General features: G+C 36.6%; 1 protein-coding gene across 4 annotated transcripts in view; it reads left to right on the forward strand.

The window, feature by feature from the left end:
* The window catches only part of ELP4 (elongator acetyltransferase complex subunit 4), a 252442-nt gene that overhangs the window by 201688 nt on the left and 25764 nt on the right, over positions 1 to 24990 (forward strand). The window lies entirely within an intron of this gene.

Here is a 24990-nt window from a genome sequence, read left to right on the forward strand (position 1 = left end):
GATTTGCCCTCTTCTTATGGCTGAGTAATATTCCATTCTGTATATGTATGACATCTTCTTTATCCATTCATCTACCGATGGACATTTAGGTTGCTTCCAATTCTTGGCTATTGTAAATAGTGCTGCGATAACCATAGGAGTGCATCTGTCTTTTTCAAACTTGATTGCTGCATTCTTAGGGTAAATTCCTAGGAGTGGAATTCCTGGGTCTAATGGTAAGTCTGTTTTGAGCATTTTGAGGAACCTCCATACTGCTTTCCACAATGGTTGAACTAATTTACATTCCCACCAGCAGTGTAGGAGGGTTCCCCTTTCTCCACAGCCTCGCCAACATTTGTTGTTGTTTGTCTTTTGGATGGTAGCCATCCTTACTGGTGTGAGGTGATACCTCATTGTAGTTTTAATTTGCATTTCTCTGATAATTAGCGATGTGGAGCATCTTTTCATGTGTCTGTTGGCCATCTGTATTTCTTTTTTGGAGAACTGTCTGTTCAGTTCCTCTGCCCATTTTTTAATTGGATTATTTGTTTGTTGTTTGTTGAGGTGGGTGAGCTCTTTATATATTTTGGACGTCAAGCCTTTATCGGATCTGTCATTTACAAATATATTCTCCCATACTGTAGGGTTCCTTTTTGTTCTATTGATGGTGTCTTTTGCTGTACAGAAGCTTTTCAGCTTAATATAGTCCCACTTGTTCATTTTTGCTGTTGTTTTCCTTGCCCGGGGAGATATGTTCAAGAAGAGGTCACTCATGTTTATGTCTAAGAGGTTTTTGCCTATGAATACATCCAATTTTATAACTTCATAGTAATTTCAGGGATGGACTTTTGTGGCCCTAAGAAACATAAACATCAGTGTCTATGTCTTCAGGTTTGGGCTTGGAAGAAAAAGAGCTTTATTCTTAGGATGCTTTCTTTACTTCAAAGTAAGCATATGTGAAGTGTTTGTTTAGGAGAATAACAAGAGGAAAGCAGTCTCACTCATTATATTGTTACACATAGTAACTGCTAACTAAAATTTTGTTGGATTATAAATGAAAGATATTAAATTACCCTTTATACACAAAGAAATTTGAGACTTAAAGATGGTAATTTATTGGCTCAGGGTAGCTAGTTTATGACAGAACCAGGACTTGAGAGAATCAGATATCTTCTTTCTAATAAAGCACTTCTCCTAAAAGAAGATAAGGTAAAATAATCACTTTTGTTGAACATCAAAAGGACTTTTTCTGTGTTTGTAAATTATTCCAAACTTGTAAGGGTACCCAGCCACAAAAGCTACTGTGTTCACATGTATTTTTGGACAGAGGTCCCTCCCTTCCCTATAATAATGTCAGTGAATCTAGTAAATGTCTGTTTTGCTTTTACACTTTTCACTGTATCGACTAAGGAGTATCAAAGACTAGCAAATTCTCAGGGCAGGAATTATGAGCAATTGAATACTAAGAAACTGAGAATAAGGAAGGTAGTGACTTACCGTATCATGGGGCAAGTTGATGACAGGCAGAGCACACATCTGAAATGGCTATGTTGCACGAACACTGCAGCACTGAGCATTCAGAAGAGTTACTCCAGGTACACGTCTGTTGAATAGCAGATTTGTTGGCTGAGGTAGTAAGCAGCATGTTACTTGCTTACCTCCAGTATATTTTTTCACTTTAAGGGGCTCATCTATCTAAAAAGAGTAATGCCTGTTACTTTAAGTCCAGCATGAACTATTGCTCTGATACTATTTTTTTAAGTATAAACAAACCTTATAAAAGAAATAAGCTTTACTTCCAACAATAGAAAAATGTTGTAATAGGTTTTAAAAGCCATTTGCATTATGTCTTTAACATCTTCAAATGCTGGATTTATAACAAGGAAAAATTTGATTTTGTTATATCATTTTTTTCATATTACATATTTTGGATGTGCCAGTTATAAAATCTATTTCAAATCTGTTTTGCTCTGATCATATTTATAGTTACATTACATATCTGTTCATTCTGAGAAGTATTTTTAATAATAAAGAATAATATGTTAATTGTAAAAGGAAGGATGGTTACTTCTGAGAATGGAACTAGGAAATTAGGAATTAGCAAGGGGCACTTTTAGTTTGTGCTTTATATATATTTTAAATTTCATCTATTGTTATGTTATCGCTTATAGTATGTTAATTTAGTATAAGCATATATTGCTATTATATTTTTTTGAAGTTCATAAAAATTGGTTTTAAAGAATGAAGGCATATAATTAAACAGTAGGCAATTACACTTTTGTCAAAAAATTAAGTATTTCAAACATACAGATGCCATACAAAAGCTTCTGTGTACCCATAAGCTAATTGTGATAAACACTGACATTTGAAGGAAGTAAATTTTTAAAAAAATAAATACCCTAAACTTGCCCTGTTGGGCAAGAGTCAGTGTGAGTTGTTAGGTTTTCCTGCCTGAATCAGTATTGGTATAGAAAAGGGCATATGCTGCGATAGCTCCGAGTCTTATGCCGCTGTGCCCTGCTGCAAAACAGCTGGAACCGTTGGTTGCTGGGCAATGGACAACACGGCAAACCCAGTTCCCTTCACTTGTACATTTATTTGTCTAGATTAATGATGTAGACCATCATAAACAAACAAGCTATTTGTTATACAAATAGGATGGCTAATGCATTTCAGGAAATTTTAAGATTTTCTTTAGTGTTCATGTGTACTTTCAATGCTTTTAACCTTGAAAGAGATACAGATTGTTTGGAAACCAAAATTAAAGTTAGATTGAAAGAGTACAATATGACTTACTTACCTCATAATAAATAGTACCCTGAATCTTAGGAACTTACATTAGGTTTTCTATTTGAATTGTTTCCTTACAAACAGAGAATTATTCATTTATGGTAAAGCACAGAATAGTCTTACCAGTTGGAGGAGAAAACCTCAAGTTATTCTTGGCTCTCATTGTCTACCAATATTCAAAGGGAAGTCAAATCCGTAAGAATTATTTTTAACCAGTGAAACAAATTGTTATAATTACAGCTACTTTTAGAATGTGCTTTTCATTTGTAAGGGCTAAGAAAGTTATAAATGCAATATACTTTAAATGTTTTATAAAATATGATGTCTGCTGTCAGTTGTGATGGCTGTACTACACCATATTAATAGTCAGTGCAAAAGCTTTGCTATCTCTAGACAGATTGTGTCTACAATTAGTATCTATGTACTAAGTTAGCAATAAAAATATATGTGGGTCCATTTCCTCAGGCTGTACATATCAGAGATGTTGCAAAAATCAAATGAAATAGATAGTCATTTGGGGAATGTAAAATGTAAAATGTCACCCACACAATAACGCCTAATAATAGGTATCAATACTGGCATACCAGAAATTAGACTTGAGACCTCAAAAAAAGTTTTTATTATGCTCTTCTATTCCCCTTTTGTTGGTTATTACAGTAATTTGCATTAGTGGGAAAGCTTTGGGGCTTTCTGTATGCTTAACTGCTTCAGCTACATGATTGAACTGACCCATTTACTAAAACAATTCAAAAGCTAGCTATGCAGCGTTGGTGGTATAGCGGTAAGCATAGCTGCCTTCCAAAAGCTGACTACCAGTCTATATACCCAGAAAGTTCTATCAAGCAACCAGTGGGCTTAATCAAAATTATCAAACTGATAATGAATTTGAGTATGTGAATGAATAAGCCTCAATAAGCATCTTATCAAAAATGCTTCTGTTTTCTTCTATCTTGTCTACATATAATTCACCCATATTAACTGCAGCACTGTTAGTTTAGCTGAGACTTGTCCATCTTTAGATAATTTAGTGACCATGCATTGGTGAGATTATTTTATTAAAAAGACCAATTTAAGAAAAGTCTAATGGACTTTTCAACAAGATAATGGAATAGGAAGTCCCAGACCCCTCAGCCTCCTGCAGAGACACCCACTTAACAACAGTGCATGGACCAAATCCATTTTTGAGACATCTAGAAACCAGTTAAGAGACTCCTAGCACCCTCTTGCCATAATTCCTTTCCCTTACATGATGCCAGGCAATCAGGAGGATACTCCCACTTCTTGTCCTCTCCCTAGTGAGGCAAAGAGAAAACTGGACCCTACATCCTATGTTCTGATTTTGTTGGGGGAAGGGAGCAGCACTCCCTGAGGCCCTGGCTTTCAGTGTCTGCCTCAAAGTACTGATGGAACCCAGCATGCTCTATATCCCTGGGTGCCACAGAGAACAAAAAGTTGGCAGATGGCATACTACTGCTCCAGTTGTACCAGTGGTGCAGCAGACAGGCCAAAACAGTTCAGAGGCCCCTCCCTCAGAGAGAAAGAGAAAAATAGAGCATGTACCCAATGTTCTGGCTTTTCAAGGGACTGGTATCTATCTTGCTGCCATGATATTGATCTGGGCAATGATTTTTTGGATGTGACACTGAAAGCTCAGGCAACAAAAGCAAGAATAGGCAAGTGCAACCACATCAAATTTAAAAGGTTCTGCACAATAAGAGAAACAGCTAACAGAGTGAAAAGGCAATCTGCCAGATGGGAGAAAATATTTACAAAACATGTGTCTGATAAGGTGTAATATCCAAAATATATGAGAAATTCCTAAAACTCAGTAGCAAAAATAAAATTAATAATGATAGTAATCTTCTGATTTAAAAATGGGCAGAAGAACTGAATAGATAATTCTTTAAAGACATACCAATGGCCAACAGGTATACAAAAAAGGCTAAACATCACTAATCATCAAGTAAATACAAATCAAAACCACAATGATATATGACCTCATACCTGTTAGGATGGCCATCATTAAAATAAAAAAATAATAATAATAAGTGTTATTTTCAAAGACCTCCCAATAAAGAAAAACCCAGGATCACATGATTTTGTTGGTGAATTCTACCAAAAATTAAGTGAGGATGTAGAGAAACTGGAACCCTTGTGCTCTATTGCTGGGAATGTAAAATCACGCATCCTTTATGGAAAACATTATGGAGATTTCACAAAAAATTAAGAAAGCAACCACCACGTGATTCAGCAATCCCACTTCTTGATATTATTCAAAGGAATCAAAATCAGGATCTTGAAAAGCTTTTTGCACTTCTATGTTCATTGAGGTATTCTTCATATTAGCCAACTGATAGAAGCAACCTAAATACCCATAGATGGATGAATGGAAAAAGAAAATGTGATATGTACATACAGTGGAATGTTATTCACCACAAAAAAGAAGGAAATCCTGTTACATGTTGCAACATGGATGAACGTTGAGGATATCATGCTAAACAAAATAAGTCACAGAAGGACAGACTGCATGATACCACTTATGGGAAATGTCTGTAGTACTCAAACTCATCAAAGGTAAAATGCTGGTTGTTATGGGCTAGAGGAAGGGGGAAATAGGGAGCTATTGTTCAGTGAGCATAAAGTTTCAGTCACACAAGATGAGAAGGTTCTAGAAGTCTGTTGAACATTATGCCCATACTGTTTTACACTTAAAAAAATTTTTAAGTCAATCCATTGTTTTTTACCACAGTTTTTAAAAAAGAAGAAAAATTTAGTTATTTTGAATTTACACACCAACATTCTCATGACCAAAGGGGAATATTAGCATGACACAGATTTGCATTGAATAAGGCAAGACCAATGAAAGTATAGTAAGACAATTAAAAATTCTCTCAGCCTGCTGCTTTTCGAAATATACACGATTACACTACATTGGCAGCTTTCACTCTCTGTTTACTGTTTATTTTCAAAAGTGTGAAATTGCCATTTATTATGGATATCAGATGAATTTTTTCTTCACCGTATTTTAGTGCTTGCTTTTTTATTTGAGATTTGTTCTAAGGGCTATTTCAAATATGATTTTCTCATGTAGACACATTATAAAAATTGTTTTCCTGACATCACAATTCTTTCTCCCATCTTTCTTTTTGGTGTCCAAGGTTATTAATAGTGATAAACTATGTTAAGTAAAATCTAGTACTTACATTTAATAGTTTTTATTCTAGTAATAATGATTAATTTTATGGAATCTCTTATTGAAATTCTATGTTACCATTATTTTAAAACTGGTGCAACCTACCTGAGTTTTTAGAGGACAAGTGAAAATACCAATAAATAGTGATATTCAAATAGCACATGTTTACCTACAGATGTCTTAGGTTGTATATATTGCTTGGTAAACTTCCTAATCTCTATGTACAAAAAAGCACATACTTTCCAGACCACAAGCAAATCCACAATTTGCATGATGAGCATCAACATTTCCATTTATTTTAAATGTACAGCACATATCTATCTTAATTTTTACTCAGAGTCCCCATTTACTTAACCATTGCTACCACCACCTAAATGAGAACGAAAGTGAAGAAATTTCTTTGCACATTCTTAGTCATGCTTTGCCCCCAAGCTTTAGAACAGCAAACACAGTTGCCAAGAGAAGCTTTAAGACAGCCAATTTTATACCCAGAGGCTCTGAAGTTGAAAGAATTATGTAGACATCCCTCTTAAATTTGTACTGAATTATCTGATTTGGCTCTCTGTCCTAAAGCACACCAGATAATTTCTAGTGAAAATAGTTCATTTTCACTTATAAGACCTTAATTGGTTATTGGGGAAAAGGTTTTTCTCCTGCCCCCTTAAATGTTTCCATAAATGCTTCCACGTACCATTAAACTACTGGCACGTTTTGGTCCCAGAGGATAGATTTTGTTTGGCATCCTGAGGAATTTTGATATATTTAAGAAGGTGAGAAGTACACATTGGCATCATTTAAGCGACATAAGTCTAAACCCAAATTAGCTTTTACATGCCAAAGATATGAAATGTGCCAACTGTTTAATAGTACACAATAACTGTTCAACTACGTAAGTTGATTTCAGCAAAACAGTTTGGTGTGTTTTTTATCCTGAATCATTTAGATATAATTATGCCTTATGGTGCCTTAATAATAGAGGCAAGTTGTCCATGACTTTCACATAAGCAGATAATACTGAAATGTTAGTCACACAGAGTTGAATAAAATATAAGAATATTGCTTCAGTTCAAAATGCCTCTTCAGCAGCTTCAACTTCCATGCTGCCGACAAATGTGAAATAAGACAATAAAGTTTGAAGTTGATGATTACAGACTGTGAACCTCTTAATTTCTTTTAATAAAATTAATTTGAACTTTTGGTGAATTGGGGAAATATATTACAGATTTTATTTTATTTTCCAACTTTTAAATATATATACTATTCACTGTATCTGTACCAACCTTTACTGGACATATATACATACATATGTATCTTTGTATTATGTGTGTGTGTAGGTGTATATATATATATATATGGAAAGCTGTGTACAGCACAGCTGAAGAGATAAACAGAGAGAGAGATAAATATGATATAGTCTTCTCCTTTAAGAAGATTTCAGTCAAATGGAGAAGGCATGCAGAGAGAGCACATATATTAACTCTAACACAAAGCAAACAGCGCTTGTGTTTTAATAACGTTAAAAACCAAAACCTAGTCTGGTATAAGAGTAAGAGAATTCAATAGGTGGTAGAGACTATGTTAGAAACAAAGATCATCTGGGAGCCTCATGTAAGTATCTCATGTAAGTAAACTTTAAAGAATTGTCTCCATGGTAGGGGAGACCAAAGAATAAATGAAAGCAAAGAAGGCAGATAGTGTAGAGAGGGGAAGGCAGATAGTACAAAGAGGCTGAAACTTTACAAATAAGGTACATTTCTCCCTGTTACCAAATCAAGGGAAAAGGACTGGGTGGAATTTTATATAATATATATATAATATGTTGGGTATATTTGAGATGATTGTAATATGTTAGTTTCATGGTCTATGTAAAATTCACTTTGAGTAGCCTGGGGTCACTCCAAAGAGTTATAGTCATCCTCCAGCCAGCCAAAACTGAGGTGCACTGAGAGGGTAATGTGACTGCCATTCTGGAGAGACATGCCATCAGGGTGTGTGTGTGTGTGTGTGTGTGTGTGTGTGTGTGTGTGTGTGTGTGTGTGATCCTCCAGACAGCCAAAACTGAGGTGCACTGAGAGGGTAATGTGACTGCCATTCTGGAGAGACATGCCATCAGGGTGTGTGTGTGTGTGTGCGCATGCGGGTGTGTGTGTGTGTGTGTGTCCGACCATGGATAGAGAAAAGCGGTGGTAGTTTTAAATATGAACCCCAAATGAAAAGTTGCAAAAACAGATGCCTTAAATTTGGCTGCTTCTCTCACAGGCAGCTCTTTATAGTGTGCTCCAGAGTGAGTGGCAGCAAAGGTTTACTTTTTTAACAATTATTAATTATTTTTGCAAGCAACCTAAGAACAAGGTAGTGGGAAGTAAAGTTGGAAGATAAGTTAGTGTCAAGGGATGAAAGCCTTCTTTATATTTGGTGCCAAACAATTTTTCTACAAGGTGAAGCAAAGCATAAAAATTATTACTTAAAATTATATTTGGACTATATCCAGTAAAAGGGCTTTTCTTATAATATGCAAAACAGGATATTTTACAATTGTAGATTACAATTCCTTTTCAAGATAGGCAGCTGAAGATAATTTTAGAACGTCCTCCAATTATTTTCATTTTCAGCAGTGAGGAGATTCTTTAGTTGTGTTTCCTCACAGTAGTAGTTAATATTACCTCTTCCTCTTATACATGTAAATAAATACCTCTGCAGCAAAGCAAACCAAGATCTTTTGGATTTCTAGCTGGCATTTACTTTAATGAATACTAAACTATTAATATTACTGGTGTCTTAATTTTTCCCTATACATCAGACCTTCTCTGTTACCTTCAGAGAACTTCCAAATATAGAAGGGCAGAAAAGCCTAGCAGATAAGGAACATCATATATAATAAATATAAAATTGTACACAGTAGTCTATGATTATAGCTCAGCAAGGAAAGTCGTTAGGTCTAGAATAAGGAAAGTGCTTCTAGGATTTGGCCAAACCTTGAAATGTGGTAAAACTGGGAAAACATTGAAAGAGGAAGGCCTTCCTGATAGAGAAAAGCATAAGTAAAGGGAAGCGCATTTGAATGCCAGTGGTATACTTGGAAATAGTCTAGAAACTGGCCTGACTGAAGAAAATTTGTGTTAGGGAAAATAACTGAGATGGGAATGATTTATGAAATGCCTTGAAAACCATGGAGGATATAGAGAACCACTGTAGGTTCTTGACGATATGCTAAAAGCAACATTTAATAAATATTAGCATGGTAGAAGTATACAGAGCATATTAGTAGAAGCAGAGAAAAGAGTCAGAGATGCAGTTATTTTAATTGTGAAGTTATGAAAGTGTTAAAAACTATAGTAAAAGTGAAGAATTTAAAAAAGAGACACATGAAGTCCCTTCCAATAAGTAATCATAAGGTTTAGGTGCAGATTAGTTATAGAGTGAAGAAAGATATGATAAAAATGCATTGTTGTTTATGGCCCTCTACAGTCACATTGGCTTTTCTAAGAAATATTTCCCCCAGCAACTTGGACCTAAATCTTTATACATACCCATCCACACAGTTATTATCCAAATTACTTCCTCTGTCAGTGGTTTATAATTCTTACAAAATACCCATTATTTAATTTCTCATGAGAATTTGGAGGCTTTTACCTGTATTTAAACTAGGTCTCTGTGGAGTGTCTGTAAAAAGAAGATAGAAAAGTATGGATGAGAGAAGAAGGAGAAATACTCAAAAAAATACCTTAATTTAGCCACATAGTAATTCCTATAACTAGAAAAAAAAAGTAAGTACATGCTTTTAACAGCAGCACTCCCAGGAAGGGGGGAACAGACTGGAGATGGAACTCAGTCTCAGTGTAGATAGTAGGCTCTCTCGGGGCTACAAGGCCTTTGCTGGACTCCAGAGAGATGAGATCTTTCAGAGCACTGGAACCTCCAGGATGGCCAGTGCCGCCTTCTTAGGACGCGGATCACTCATTCCCACTCAGAGGCATCTCTTTGCCCCTGTCACGGTGGTCTTTTCCACAGGCTGCATGTGGTGCTGTCCTTGGTTTCTCAGAGCCCTTTGTTACCTTGCCTGAAGGTGCAGCCTGACCCAGATGGATGTGACACGGTGCCCTTGTCCTGCTGCTCAGTTCCTTCCCCAGAGATTTTTCTTCCCTAAGAAGTGTTGTGGGCTTTTTTGTGTGTTTTGGGTTTTGTTTTTACAGTTTGTGCTTTATGCCCAATACCTCCAAGTCATCAAAGAGTGAGAAATGTATACTTTTTGACTTCTTCCTGCCACAATACCTTCCTGATAGCATCTTTCTTACAGGGTACATTTAAATGTCTTCTGTGGTGAAATCCAGACTTTTGTATTTATTCCCTGTGGTTTCCCTGATTGATCAGTTCTGTGTCCACATTTAGTTGCCTATATTCATGATTCACTTTTCCTTTCTATAGCCTTTAGGCAGACATACGTTTAATTGGTATATGCAGGAAGAATTTACCTTTTCTAAAGACCTCCACAGAAGAGAATTCATTATCCTCCAGTACTTAATATTTCATTGTCAGTATTTCTGCCTATAAACTACATAAAATTTTAAAGGCTGAAAGAAAGTAGGAAATCACCAAGTCCTAACCTTTTTATGTTTAAGAAGATTAAATCTTACGGAGATATGTGCTATTCATATCCTAAACTCTACTCAACACAGGATAATATATGCATTTTTAAATGGTGACTTTCTAACAAGTCTACTGGTGGAAATTGAGTTTGGCACCTATTTGTAAAACTGGCTCTAGCTGTAGCCAAGAACAAACCTCAAAGCTCTTTTAAGTGCTTAATTTATTTCAATCATGAAGTAAGTTCTTACTTTATCTCCAGCACTATTCCAACTTAAAAATAAATTTCAAAAACTACATACAGTCTCCTTTCCAGCCCCCATCAATCATCTGTCCTCTTCAGGTCTACATTTTGGAAAACCTGGGAATAAGAGGGAGAACCAAAATTCTACTGTTAGGGAAGAGAAGCACAGGAAACATAGATGCTATTAAACCATACAGGGGCAAGAATGGCATAATCCCTGTCAGAGACGATGAGCAGAAAAGGAGGAAAAAGACTGCATACCTAGAGTTTGATGTTGAATAGACACAGTATTTTTTGAATGAAAAAACTCAAGTTAGCCAGTGAACCACAGACCAGAAACTCTAGAGCACAGCCCCAACAACCTCTTAAATATTTCCATTTGATGGACCCAAAGAAACTTGAAATGAAACATGTCGAAAACTGATTACCTGTCCACCCATCTCCTGCCCTTCTAATGTTGCTTATCTCAGTGCCCAGCATGAATCCAGCCACTTTAACCACTAAGCCAGGAGTCATCCTCTCATCCACACCTCACCTCTAGTCCCTTAACAAGTCCTGTAGCTCTACCCTTATAATATCAGGAGTTTAATCAAGTCTCCCCACAAAAAAAGATACAAACTGTAGATAATTTAATCGCAACTTCAAGTAGCCATCTTATAAAAACTGTAAACAGAAAGGAAAAGCTATTCAGCTCATGTTATAAAACAAGTATTATTAAAAGTAAACAGGAATAATACAGGAAAACTATACATCAGTTTCACTTAACATCATAGGTACAAAACTCCTAAATAAACACACTCAGATGGAATTTGGCAGTTTATTCCCTTTCTCTCTGTCTCGCTCTCTTTACCTCTGTCTGACACAAATACAAACACACACACCCCATTACCTAGGGTTTCTCTTATAAAAACCAGATGGTTTAACATCACAATGTAGAAAAATGCTGATAAAATTCAGCACTCATTCTTGGTAATTAAAATTTTTTTTGCTTTCTAGAAAACTGAGCATAGAAGTTCCTATCCTGATTGTGGGTAACCATCAGGAACAAAGAGAAAACATTTTTCTTAATGCTAGAAGTTTAGAAATGTTGCTAGTAAAGCCAGGAATAAAAATATCTGCTCTTTCCAATTCGATTTAGCATTGTTACTAGAGATGCAACACATCCCCTGCAAAAAAAATGGAAAATAAATAGAACTGGAAAGGTCAAGGCCAAGCTCTCCTTATTGTCAGATAATGTGACTATTTACATCCACAAGGATCCACAAACTATTAAGGAATTCCACAGTATTGCCAAATACAAGGTCTCAGACCTGTGCTCCACCATCTATGTAACCTTGGTCATTTCTTAGCCTGTCTATATATACTACAGTTTATTCATCTGCAAAAGGGTCATTGAGATTAAATGACTTAACCTATAAAGTACCTGGTACATATAAGCATTATGTGTGTATTAGTCATTATTATCATCACCATTAAATTAATGTATTCAGTAGCCTTCTTATATGCCAGGTATATCCAATTAGAAAAGATGGTGATGGTAATAATAATAATAGCTAATGATTATTCATCAGCTCATGTTAGTCTGCTTATCAAAAGTCCCACAATAACTTCATATCACTCTATGTAAAAGTCCTTGTAGTGGCTTACAAGACCTGTATGATCTAGCCTTCTACTCTGTGTCTGTCCTCTTCTCCTACTCTCCTCCTTGCTGTCTTCACTTCAGACATGTTGGCCTCCTTACTGTTTCTGGAGCACACCAAGCAGTCTACCTCCTCAGGGCCTTAGTACTGCTGTTCCCTCTGGATATATGTCCACATATCCTAATGGCTTGCTCCCCAAATTCCTTAGGTCTCAGCTCCCTGTAGTAGTTCCTGCTGTTTATTAATCACCAGGCCTAAAAAGTACTTCATATGAATCATTTATATGAAGAGAGAAAAGCTTTGTCTGTTTTGTTCACTACTATATCCTTAATACTGGGATACCTGACACATCACAGAACTCAGTATTTGTCAGATGAAAAATAAAAAGTCTACTAAGAGCTCATTATGGGCCAGGCAGTGATCTAAATGCTGTTATACTTTAGTCCTCATAACAACCCTCCTAAGTAGTACCATTACTATGCACAATTTACTGATGAGAAAACTGAGATACTGATAAGCTAGGTAACTTGGAGCCTGGGATCACACAGCTGGTGAGTCTTAGTGTGTGCACGCTCTTATGGCAACTCTATAAGGCACCTGAGATTAATTTAACACTAACAAAAATGTACAAGTCATTTATGGAGAAGTGTTTAAAACATTATTGAGGGCCCTTTTAAGACCTTTTTAGATGGGATGTTTACAGGACAGGTCGAATGATTCAATATCAAAAAAATATGAAATTCAGAGCAATTACAGCCAAATTCCTGATGGAGTTTTCTTAGAATTTGACAAACTGATCCTCACTTTAAATGGAAAAGCAGAGAGTCAAGAATAACTAAGATAATTTTAAGGAACATAGAGGGTGACTTGTCCTACCAAATACCAAATCTTGTGAGAAGGGCATAAAGAGTTAAAGCATTATAATGGCCCAGGTATAGACAAATAAGCCAATAAGGGACAATAAAGAGCCCAGCAAAACAGACCCTCTCAGATAAAGAAAATTTAAAACTGTCAGACATGGCATTAGAGATCAGTAGGGTAAGGAAGGACTAAGTACTCAGTCATTGGTGCTGTGATAATTGGTTATTCTTCTGAAAAATATTTATTCAATACACAAGAAGTAATTCCCAGTTAGTTCAAATGAGTATATGTGAAAAGACAAACTTTAAAACTTCTGGGGGGAAAAAATAGGACAATAGTATTTGAGCATATTATAGTAAAAACTCTAGTTGACAAAAGGCACCATAAAATAAGAAGTGAAGAATTTGCAATGTGTCACTGACAAAGGATTAACATCCAGATTGAGTATGTCATAAAAGAACAACTCAGTAGAAAAATGGACATATATAATTCTCAGAAGAGGAAACATGAAAAAATGTTCATTATCACTGGTAGCCAGGAAAAATGAAAACTAAGGTAACAACTATTGTGTCATATCCATCAAATTGGCAAATTTGTTAAAGTCTGGCTATCAAATAAGTTGATGAGAATTTGGAGAAACAGGAACTTTGATTCAACGCCAATGGGACTGTAATTTACTACAACTACTTACAAGAACAAGTTGACAATATCTTGTCATAGTGATATTGTACATACCTTCTGATCTAGAAATTCCACTTCTGGATACACACTCTAGAAAAACTTCAGTATACAGACAGGAAGAAAAAAAAGAATACAATGTTAAATACAGGATTTCTTTTTTGTTGTTGTTGTTGTTATCATTAATCTACAATTACATTAAGAACATTATGTTTACTAGGCTCCACCCTTCACCAAGTACCCCACACACACCCCATTAGAGTCACTGTCCATCAGCCTAGTAAGATGCTGTAGAATCACTACTTCTCTTCTCTGTGTTGCACAGCCCTCCCCATTCCTCCCCCCCACATTATACATGCTAATCGTTAATACCCCCTTTCTTATTCCCCGCCCTTATCCTTCCCTTCCCTCCCATTCATCCCAGTCCCTTTCCCTTTGGTAACTGTTAGTCCATTCTTGGGTTCCATGATTCTGCTGCTGCTTTGTTCCTTCAGTTTTTCTTTGTTCTTACACTCCACATATGAGTGAAATCATTTGATACTTGTCTTTCTCTGCCTGGCTTATTTCACTGAGCATAATACCCCCTAGCTCCATCCATGTTGTTGCAAATGGTAGGATTTGTTTTCTTCTTATGGCTGAATAATATTCCATTGTGTATATGTACCACATCTTCTTTACCCATGCATCTACTGATGGATACTTAGGTTGCTTCCCTTTCTTGGCTATTGTAATATAGTGCTGCGATAAACAGGGGTGCATCTGTCTTTTTCAAACTGGGCTGCCGCATTCTTAGGGTAAATTCATTGAAGTGGAATTCCTGGGTCAAATGGTATGTCTATTTTGAGCATTCTGAGGAACCTCCATACTGCTTTCCACAATGGTTGAACTAATTTACATTCCCACCAGCAGAGTAGGAGGGTTCTCCTTTCTCCACAACCTCACCAACATTTGTTGTTATTTGCCTTTTGGATGATGGTGATCCTTACTGGTGTGAGGTGATATCTCATTGTGGTTTTAATTTGCATTTCTCTGATGACTGGTGATGTGGAGCATCTTTTCATGTGTCTGTTGGACATCTGAATTTCTTCTTTGGAGAACTGTCTGTTCAGCTCCTCTGCCCATTTTTTAATTGGATTATTTGCTTTTTCTTTGTTGAGGTGCGTGAGCTCTTTATATATTTTGGATGTCAACCCTTTATTGGATCTGTCATTTATGAATATATTCTCCCATACTATAGGGTAACTTTTATTCTATTGATGGTGTCCTTTGCTGTACAGAAGCTTTTCGGCTTGATATAGTCCCACTTGTTCATTTTTGCTTTTGTTTCCCTTGCCTGGGGAGATATGTTCATGAAGAAGTCATTCATGTTTATGTCCATGAGATTTTTGCCTATGTTTTTTTCTAAGAGTTTTATGGTTTCATGACTTACATTCAGGTCTTTGATCCATTTTGAATTTACTTTTGTGTATGGGGTTAGACAGTGATCCAGTTTCATTCTCTTACAGGTAGCTGTCCAGTTTTGCCAGCACCATCTGTTGAAGAGACTGTCATTTCCCTATTGTATGTCCATGGCTCCTTTATTGTATATTAATTGACCATATATGTTTGAGTTAATGTCTGGAGTCTCTATTCTGTTCCACTGTCTGTGGGTCTGTTCTTGTGCCAGTACCAAATTGTCTTGATTACTGTGGCTTTGTAGTAGTGCTTGAATTTGGGAAGCGAGATCGCCCCCACTTTATTCTTCCTTCTCAGGATTGCTTTGGCTATTCAGGGTCTTTGGTGTTTCCATATGAATTTTTGAACTATTTGTTCCAGTTCGTTGAAGAATGCTGTAGGCAATTTGATAGGGATTGCATCAAATCTGTATATTGCTTTGGGCCGGATGGCCATTTTGACAATATTAATTCTTCCTAGCCAAGAGCATGAGATGAATCTCCATTTGTTAGTGTCCTCTTTAATTTCTCTTAAGAGTGTCTTATAGTTTTCAGGGTCTTCACTTCCTTGGTTAGGTTTATTCATAGGTATTTTATTCTTTTTGATGCAGTTGTGAATGGAATTGTTTTCCTAATTTCTCTTTCTATTCTTTCATTGTTAGTGTATAGGAAAGCCACAGATTTCTGTGTATTAATTTTGTATCCTGCAACTTTGCTGAATTCTGATATTAGTTCTAGTAGTTTTGGAGTGGAGTCTTTAGGGTTTTTTTATGTACAATATCATGTCATCTGCAAATAGTGACAGTTAACTTCTTCTTTACCAATCTGGATACCTTGTATTTCTTTGTTTTGTCTAATTGCCATGGCTAGGACCTCCAGTACTATGTTAAGTAACAGTGGGGAGAGTGGGTATCCCTGTCTTGTTCCCGATCTCAGAGGAAAACCTTTCAGCTTCTCGCTGTTCTGTATGATGTTAGCTGTGGGTTTATCATCTATAGCCTTTATTATGTTGAGGTACTTGCCCTCTACACCCATTTTGTTGAGAGTTTTTATGATGAATGGATGTTGAATTTTGTCAAATGCTTTTTCAGCATCTATGGAGATGATCATGTGGTTTTTGTCTTTCTTTTTGTTGATGTGGTGGATGATGTTGATGTATTTTCGAATGTTGTACCATCCTTGCATCACTGGGATGAATCCCAGTTGGTCATGGTGTATGATCCTTTTGATGTATTTTTGAATTCGGTTTGCTAATATTTTATTGAGTATTTTTGCATCTACATTCATCAGGGATATTGGTCTGTAATTTTCTTTTTTGGTGGGGTCTTTGCCTGGTTTTGGTATTAGGGTGATGTTGGCTTCATAGAATGAGTTTGGGAGTATTCCTTCCTCTTCTATTTTTTGGAACACTTTAAGGAGAATGGGTATTATGTCTTCTCTGTATGTCTGATAAAATTCCGAGGTAAGTCCATTTGGCCCGGGGGTTTTGATCCTGGGTAGTTTTTTGATTACCACTTCAATTTCTTTGCTGATAATTCGTCTGTTTAGATTTTGTTTCTTCCTTGGTCAGTCTTGGAAAGTTGTATTTTTCTAAGAAGTTGTCCATTTCTTCTAGGTTTTCCAGTTTCTTAGTATATAGGTTTTCATAGTATTCTCTAATAATTCTTTGTATTTCTATGGGGTTTGTTGTGATTTTTCCTTTCTCGTTTCTGATTCTGTTGATGTGTGTTGATTCTCTTTTTCTCTTAATAAGTTTGGCTAGAGGCTTATCTATTTTGTTTATTTTCTTAAAGAACCAGCTCTTGGTTTCATTGATTTTTTTCTATTGTTTTATTCTTCTCAATTTTATTTACTTCTTCTCTCATCTTTATTATGTCCCTACTTCTGCTGACTTTAGGCCTCATTTGTTTTTCTTTTGCCAATTTTGATAATTGTGACATTAGACTATTCATTTGGGATTGTTCTTCCTTCTTTAAATATGCCTGAATTGCTATATACTTTCCTCTTAAGACTGCTTTTGCTGCGTCCCACAGAAGTTGGGGCATTGTATTGTTGTTGTCATTTGTTTCTATATATTGTTTGATCTCTATTTTAATTTGGTCTTTGATCCATTGATTATTTAGGAGCATGTTATTAAGCCTCCGTGTGTTTGTGGGCCTTTTTGCTTTCTTTGTACAATTTAGTTCTAGTTTTATTCCTTTGTGGTCTGAAAAGTTGGTTGGTAGAATTTCAATCTTTTTGAATTTACTGAGGCTCTTTTTGTGGCCTAGTATATGGTCTATTCTGGAGAATGTTCCATGTGCACTTGAGAAGAATGTGTATCCTGTTGTTTTGGGATGTAGAGTTCCATAGATGTCTATTAGGTCCATCTGTTCTAGTGTATTGTTCAGTGCCTCTGTGTCCTTACTTATTTTCTGTCTGGTCGATCTATCCTTTGGAGTGAGTGGTGTGTTGAAGTCTACTAAAACAAATGCATTGCATTCTATTTTCTCCTTTAGTTCTGTTAGTATTTATTTCACATATGCTGGTGCTCCTGTGTTGGGTGCATATATATTTAGAATGGTTATATCCTCTTGTTGGACTGAGCCCTTTTTCATTATGTAGTGTCCTTATTTATCTCTTGTTACTTTCTTTGTTTTGAAGTCTATTTTGTCTGATACTAGTACTGCAACACCTGCTTTTTTCTCCCTGTTTGCATGGAATATCTTCTGCCATTCCCTGACTTTTAGTCTGTCCATGTCTTTGGGTTTGAGATGGGTCTCGTATAAGCAGCATATAGATGGGTCTTGCTTTTTTATCCATTCTATTACTCTGTGTCTTTTGATTGGTGCATTCAGTCCATTTACATTTAGGGTGATTATTGAAAGATATGTACTTATTGCCATTGCAGGCTTTAGATTCATGGTTACTAATGGTTCAATGTTAGCCTCTTTACTATCTTACTGTCTAACTTAACTCGCTTATTGAGCTATTATAAACACTGTCTGGTGATTCTTTATTTCTCTCCCTTCTTATTCCTCCTCCTCCATTCTTTATATGTTGGGTGTTTTATTCTGTGCTCTTTTGTGTTTCCTTTAACTGCTTTTGTGGGTAGTTGATTTTATTTTTTGCCTTTAGTTAGTATTTGGTTGATCTGCTTTCTTTGCTGTGATTTTATTTTCTCTGGCGACATCTGTTTAGCCTTAGGAGTGCTCCCATCTAGAGCAGTCCCTCTAAAATACCCTGTAGAAGTGGTTTGTGGGAGGCAAATTCCCTCAACTTTTGCTTGTCTGGGAATTGTTTAATCCCTCCTTCATATTTAAATGATAATCGTGCTGGATACAGTTTCCTTGGTTCAAGGACCTTCTGTTTCATTGCATTAAATATATCATGCCATTCTCTTCTGGCCTATAAGGTGTCTGTTGAGAAGTCTGGTGATAGCCTGATGGGTTTTCCTTTTTAGGTGACCTTTTTCCTCTCTATAGCTGCCTTTAAAACTCTGTCCTTGTCCTTGATCTTTGCCATTTTAATTATTATGTGTCTTGGTGTTGTCCTCCTTGGGTCCCTTCTGTTGGGAGTTCTGTGTACTTCCATGGTCTGAACAATTATTTCCTCCCCCAGTTTGGGAAAGTTTTCAGCAATTATTTCTTCAAATACACTGTCTATCCCTTTTTTTCTCTCTTCTTCTTCTGGTACCCCTATAATGTGGATATTTTTCCTTTTGGATTGGTCACATAGTTCTCTTAATATTGTTTCATTCCTGGAGATACTTTTATCTCTCTCTGCATCAGCTTCTATGGTTCCTGTTCTCTTGTTTCTATTCCATCAATGGCCTCTTGCATCTTATCCATTCTGCTTATAAATCCTTGCAGAGATTGTTTTATTTCTGTAATCTCCTTCCGGACTTCATCCCTTAGCTCTTGCATATTTCTCTGCAGCTCCATCAGCACAATTATGACCTTTATTTTGAATTCTTTTTCAGGGAGATTGGTTAGGTCTGTCTCCCCAGATTCCTTCTCAGGGGAGGATGTCTGGGTTAGTCTGGTCTGTATCAAAGTCTTCTGCCTTTTCATGGTGATAGAGGTAGTTGTTGGGAGCTGGCACATGTGTTGGCTGGGAGAACGTCCCTTCTTGCTGGTTTGTGGCCTTCCTCTCCTGGGAGAACAGCGTCCCCTAGCTGCTTGTGCTTGGCAGCTGCGCATAGATGGAATTTCTAATTCTTGCCCGGCTGCTGTGAAAACATCTCTGCCCTGCTGCTGTGGGCATGGCCAGCCTCAGGCTGCTGCTTCACTATGGTGGAGCAGCGTCAGAGGGGAAACCGGTAGGAAACTGTTTATCTCAATGAGGGGCCTCCGAGCTGCACTGCTGCCCAGGGGGTTAGGGCACCGGGAGCTCCCTGGGATTCCCAACTGCTGGGTTAAGTGTCCCGGGATGTTTTCATCCAGCTGTGGGGTCCCTGTCCCTTTAAGTCTTTCAAAATGTACTCGCTTTTCTTTGTTCCGGGGGTGCCAGCTGTCGGGACCCACTCGCAGGTTTTACTGTCCCATTTCCCTAGTATCCAGCACCCCATGCACTGTGTGTCTGTATTCCAGTGTGGATGGCTCCGCCTGGGTGTTTAGCAGTCCTGGGCTTCCTCTCCCTCCCTGCTCCAACTCCTCAGGTCTCGCTGGGCCAGGGCTTGTGTCTTACCCCCTTCACGAGGCACTGGGTTCTCACAGGTGTAGATGTAGCCTGGCTATTGTCCTGTATCTTCTGGTCTCTCTTTTAGGGATAGTTGTATTTGTTGTATTTTCAAAAATATATATGGTTTTGGGAGGAGATTTCCCCTGCTCTACTCACGCCACCATCTTGGCTCCGCCTACTCCAGGATTTCTTATAGGACAGAAAAATTGAAAACAACATAAAAGCCTATCAACAGGAGAGTGGATAAATTAATTTTATATATTCATACAATGGAACAGAGCAGTTTAAAATAAAGGAGCTAGAGCTACATGTATCAACATGGTAAATCTCCAAAACATAAATTTGTATGAAATAAAGTAAGTTGCAAAATGATAATGCATTATGATAACATTTATATAAAATTACAGACATATAAAATATGTATTATTTGTGTGTGTGTGTGTGTGCATGTATAAATATAACTATAGTGGTTAAAAGGGTTCATGAGAAAAAGATAAATGTCAAATTCACTCTAGTGCTTACCTCAAGGGAGATATAAATTGGAGAGGGATACACAAGGATCTTCACTACTGTTTTAATCTGAAGCAAATGTGGCCAGATGTTAGAATGTTATACAGTTTATTGATAAGTACATGCATATTTCTTTTAATGAGATTTTCTGAGTATTCTGTGTGCTTGAAATATTTCTATATATACACACACATGCCAAATCTAAACACTTCTTAACCACCTCTGCAGCTGCAATCCTGACCCTAATCCCCATTTCATCTTGCCATCATTCATCTCTTACAAAAGGTACTGTGATAACCTCCTAAACTGCCTGCCCACATTTTGTTTGCCATTACATTGCTCAGAGTAATGTTGTATCACAAAGTAAATCAGATCAAGCTACTCTCCTGTTCAAAACACTATTGTGACTTCCCTTAAAAATTAAAACTCGTATTCTTTACTGTGGCTCACAATACTGTTTCCTCTCTGAACTCATCCCCTCCTATCTTCCCCTGCCCACCAAGCCATAGCCACACACGTCTTTTGGGTCTTCCTTGCCTTTTCTTACCTCAGAGATTTGCACTCACTGTACCTTCTTCCTGGAAAGCTCCCCCCAGGTCTTTTGCATTACTTCCTCCTTGATTTCATTCAAGTCTCTGCTTGAATGACCTCCTCAGAGAGGCTTTCCCTAACCAGCCTATCTTAGAAATACTCTCATAGGCCTAAAACTATACCTTGTAACAACAGCATACCAAGCCTCACATCTTGGTTGATAAACACTATCCATTTTCCATTAACAGAAACTAGGGCTCCTTGGAGAAGTGCTTGATTCCAGGGCCAAGGGTGGGAAAATAAAAGATGAGGCTGAACACCTTGGGCCAAACACTAAGAAAATGCTTTACAAAAAAAGTGAGGCTAAGTCAGAAGAACACAGGTGCCAACCCAGGGAAGCTAATGACCTAATGACCAAAAGCTGACACAATTTGAGCAACAAAATAAATACTGATAGTATTGATTTTTAACCCATAGAATAAAATGAATATCCATGAGTCCATATCGATACAAATCAGCAATTTAATAAGTTAATAAATGAAGTAGGGAAAAGGGAAATAGAGAATGCTGTAAGCCATACACGTGCTGGCCCCTGCCTACTTCTACATCCTTATCTTTGACTATTTCCTTGCATAAACCATAAACTGCAGCTGTACCAAACAACCCAGTGTACTTGTCATACCCATCTTTGACTTTGCGTTTGCTGTTTGTTTTCTCCTAAAACTCTAACTTTCTAACTCTAACTTGCCTTTTAAATTCAACTGGAGCAGTACATAATCTTCAGAGCCTCTCCTCATCTGCCACAATTTCTCAGTGACTCCAGCACCTTGTCTGTAACTCCTTTACAGCACCTTTACTAGGACAGGAATTCCTAGTAACTCCAGCCAGCTTTTGCCTGGTATACACAGTAGGTGCTTAATAAATATTTGTTGAGAAAGGAAGGGAGAGACAGAAAAAGAGGAAAAAGGGAGGTTTTTAAGTTATATAAATATTAAGCAAACTCTTCCCTAACTTCTTTCCTTTTGTATTTCTATGACTTCAAACTCTTGCATACATATATAATTGACTTACTTGACCCACTTCTCTGCTTGTCCTTTGACATAGATGAAACATTAACATCAATTAACTGAAGAGTATTAAACACTGGCCACCTAACATAATCTAATACTGATAAAAATGACACTGACACAGATTGAAACTGTGGAGTGCTTATCTCATCTTAACCTTCTGAGAATCTGAGAATCTAGTGATATCTAGAAATATCACCAAAAAGCATGTTTTAAAACAGTTTGTGCCATCGTAAGGAATGCAAAGAAATCAAAATATACTTTCTACTTACTTGATGTGTTTCCTCTGTATAATGTACTGAGAAGTTTAGTTGGTAGTTATTTACTATACCTAGAGTATGGAAAGCCTTGGAAGGGATTGAATAAATTAGCCCCTGAGTTTTGGGTCTACTTTAGGATAAAGTAAAAACAAATTTTTAAGGGAAAATAGGGAAATCCTAAGATTAATGAAAAATGGAAGGTCTGACTACATTTTTAACTCACTGAATTCTTTCCAAATCAGACTAATATTTTTTTAACATCTATAACGCCAAGCATGATATTTTTAGTAACAGTAATGCAGAGCAGCAGCCTGTCGTTTGGGAGCTGACAAACAAGCATACTGTTCCTCTTACACACAATATGCTACACATCTTTATTTCCACTCATCCTTACAGAAGCTCTTTAGCTTTCCATGTTTCTTTAAGGAGATGACAAGGAGTACTGGTTAATAAGCTCTTGGGGTTATTCAATATCCCTCTTCAGTGCTCATTTTCTGAGATCGAAAACACTCATGCATGTGCACACATGCACACTAAACTTTGTCAGAGGTGAAGTACTTCTAAATGCCACTTGAATGTGATTAAAAGAATCCTGGGCTTGACAGGACTCATTACAAGATGCCAGGCCTTACTGTTTGCTCAAACTTTGGTCTAAGAAAAGAAACATCTTAGTAAAAAAATGGCTTATAGAAGTAGAGATCAGCAGTTTATTTTACTTAGATAAAAATGCATTTTGGATATATCATTTAAAACAAATTTAACAGAATTTCTTATTACAGAATATATGCTAGGAAAAGTGTCTATTATTTCTTTGGTGGTTCAGTAAGTCGTAGTCTGTGTGATTTATTTCCCTGAGTTTCTGGTTCTAAAGTTATCTGTTTTCCCTTCCTATTCATTATAATTTCTACAAAAGTTTGGGATACTATTAAACAATTTTTATGTTTGATGTCTTTGGTAAATTGTATGTTTAACTCCAAGTCAAACTGGTTAATATTGTTGTTTTTACAATGTGATTTTGAAAGTCTTCCAATACACCTTAAAATTACTCAGCACAGTTTTCATCTTCTAACCTCAGAGAGTATTAACAACTCCATCCCATAATTGGGGTCTCCTTGGTAAATTCCTCAAGGATTTATTATAACATCCTACTGTCTGGTTTGATTTGTGAATCTCACTCAGGTTCATTGTTTATCATACAAGCAGTAGGATCTGTTGAAGTCATCTGGTAATACAGTTGAATTAACGATTGCCGAAATCAAGTAGGTAGACTTGCAGAAATTTAAGATTGTAAGTGCAGGGTCTTGTGGATGGTAATTGTACTGTGTGTTTCAACTAGACTAGACTCATATGATCACGGAAGTCATCAACCAAATAAGTTCTCTGCTTTTGCATTTTTTTTATCCAGCACAAGTTTTATCAGGCAGTATGTGTCACAGGATGTTATGCAAGACCTCACCTTATACTGAAACATTATAGATGAAATTATTAAGCTTTGATTTTCATTCTGTTGTTAATGAAGTGTTGACAAGGAGGGTGTAACTTTTTAATAAAAACATTTAAAGATCTTAAGTAACAAGCCCATGTCATATTAGGTAACATATCTTGTCTTCTGATTGCTAGATATCAGCTTGTGTCTTACTTTCATCCATCATTCTTTGCAGTGAAGATTAACAAAGCTGTTTAATGTGATTTCATTTAAAAGACTATACATGTTAAGAAACTGATCTTATATTCTGGTGCCTATAAAACAAATAACAAAAAATTTTGCCTAGTGCCCATGTGATGGATTAATTCTTCTCCCAAATAATTAACCTACAAATCAAGAAATTCTTCTCCATTCCCATTTTCCTAAAGTACAAAAATGACATTAGAGAACTTACCAAGTTTTTAGTCTTTCCCATTGTTCTGAGGTGCCGTGAATGCTTAATGTGTAATTCTATAAGAATCCTCTGCTTAAAAATAATTGATCCTATCCTGAATGACTGAACAGTTATGTTAACATTAGCATACCCTATGAGGGTCTGAAAACTGTATCATTTATGGGTATTCAAACTGTCCTTTCATTTTTTTAAGTTTTATCATAAATGGTGTCTAAAATAAGAATTCACTTTACTCTCCCAAGCTACCAAAAATAAATAATTCTAGTACTATGTAAAAGGTATCTTCTCATAAACTTCTGCTAAATACAAAACAGCCTATTGCTTTGTTTTTATGAATGCTTATTTTCATGCACCAGTAAGATTGTTTTCCCTGTTATATGTCATACCTGTTTTAAGTGTTTTCTAATCATCAGCTTGAGTAGTTTGTATTCTTCAGTCTCAGTGCATGTATTAAGTTACCACAAATATTGATGAGCCTGACTGCCATAAGCAAATGATATATGCCCTCTGTCTGCCTTTTTTGAGATAGACTCCCAACAAATTATGTATCAGTTTCTCCAATAGTAGGGATATAGAACCCTGCCCTGGCTATATAAACACACACCAGAAAAACTGAAGGTGTGGTTGAGCAGTATCTTTGGCCTGCTTTTTCCAAAAGGAACAACTTTGAAAATATAC

This window comes from Manis javanica, chromosome 11, assembly GCF_040802235.1.
Source record: "Manis javanica isolate MJ-LG chromosome 11, MJ_LKY, whole genome shotgun sequence".
NCBI classification, from domain to species: Eukaryota; Metazoa; Chordata; class Mammalia; order Pholidota; family Manidae; genus Manis; species Manis javanica.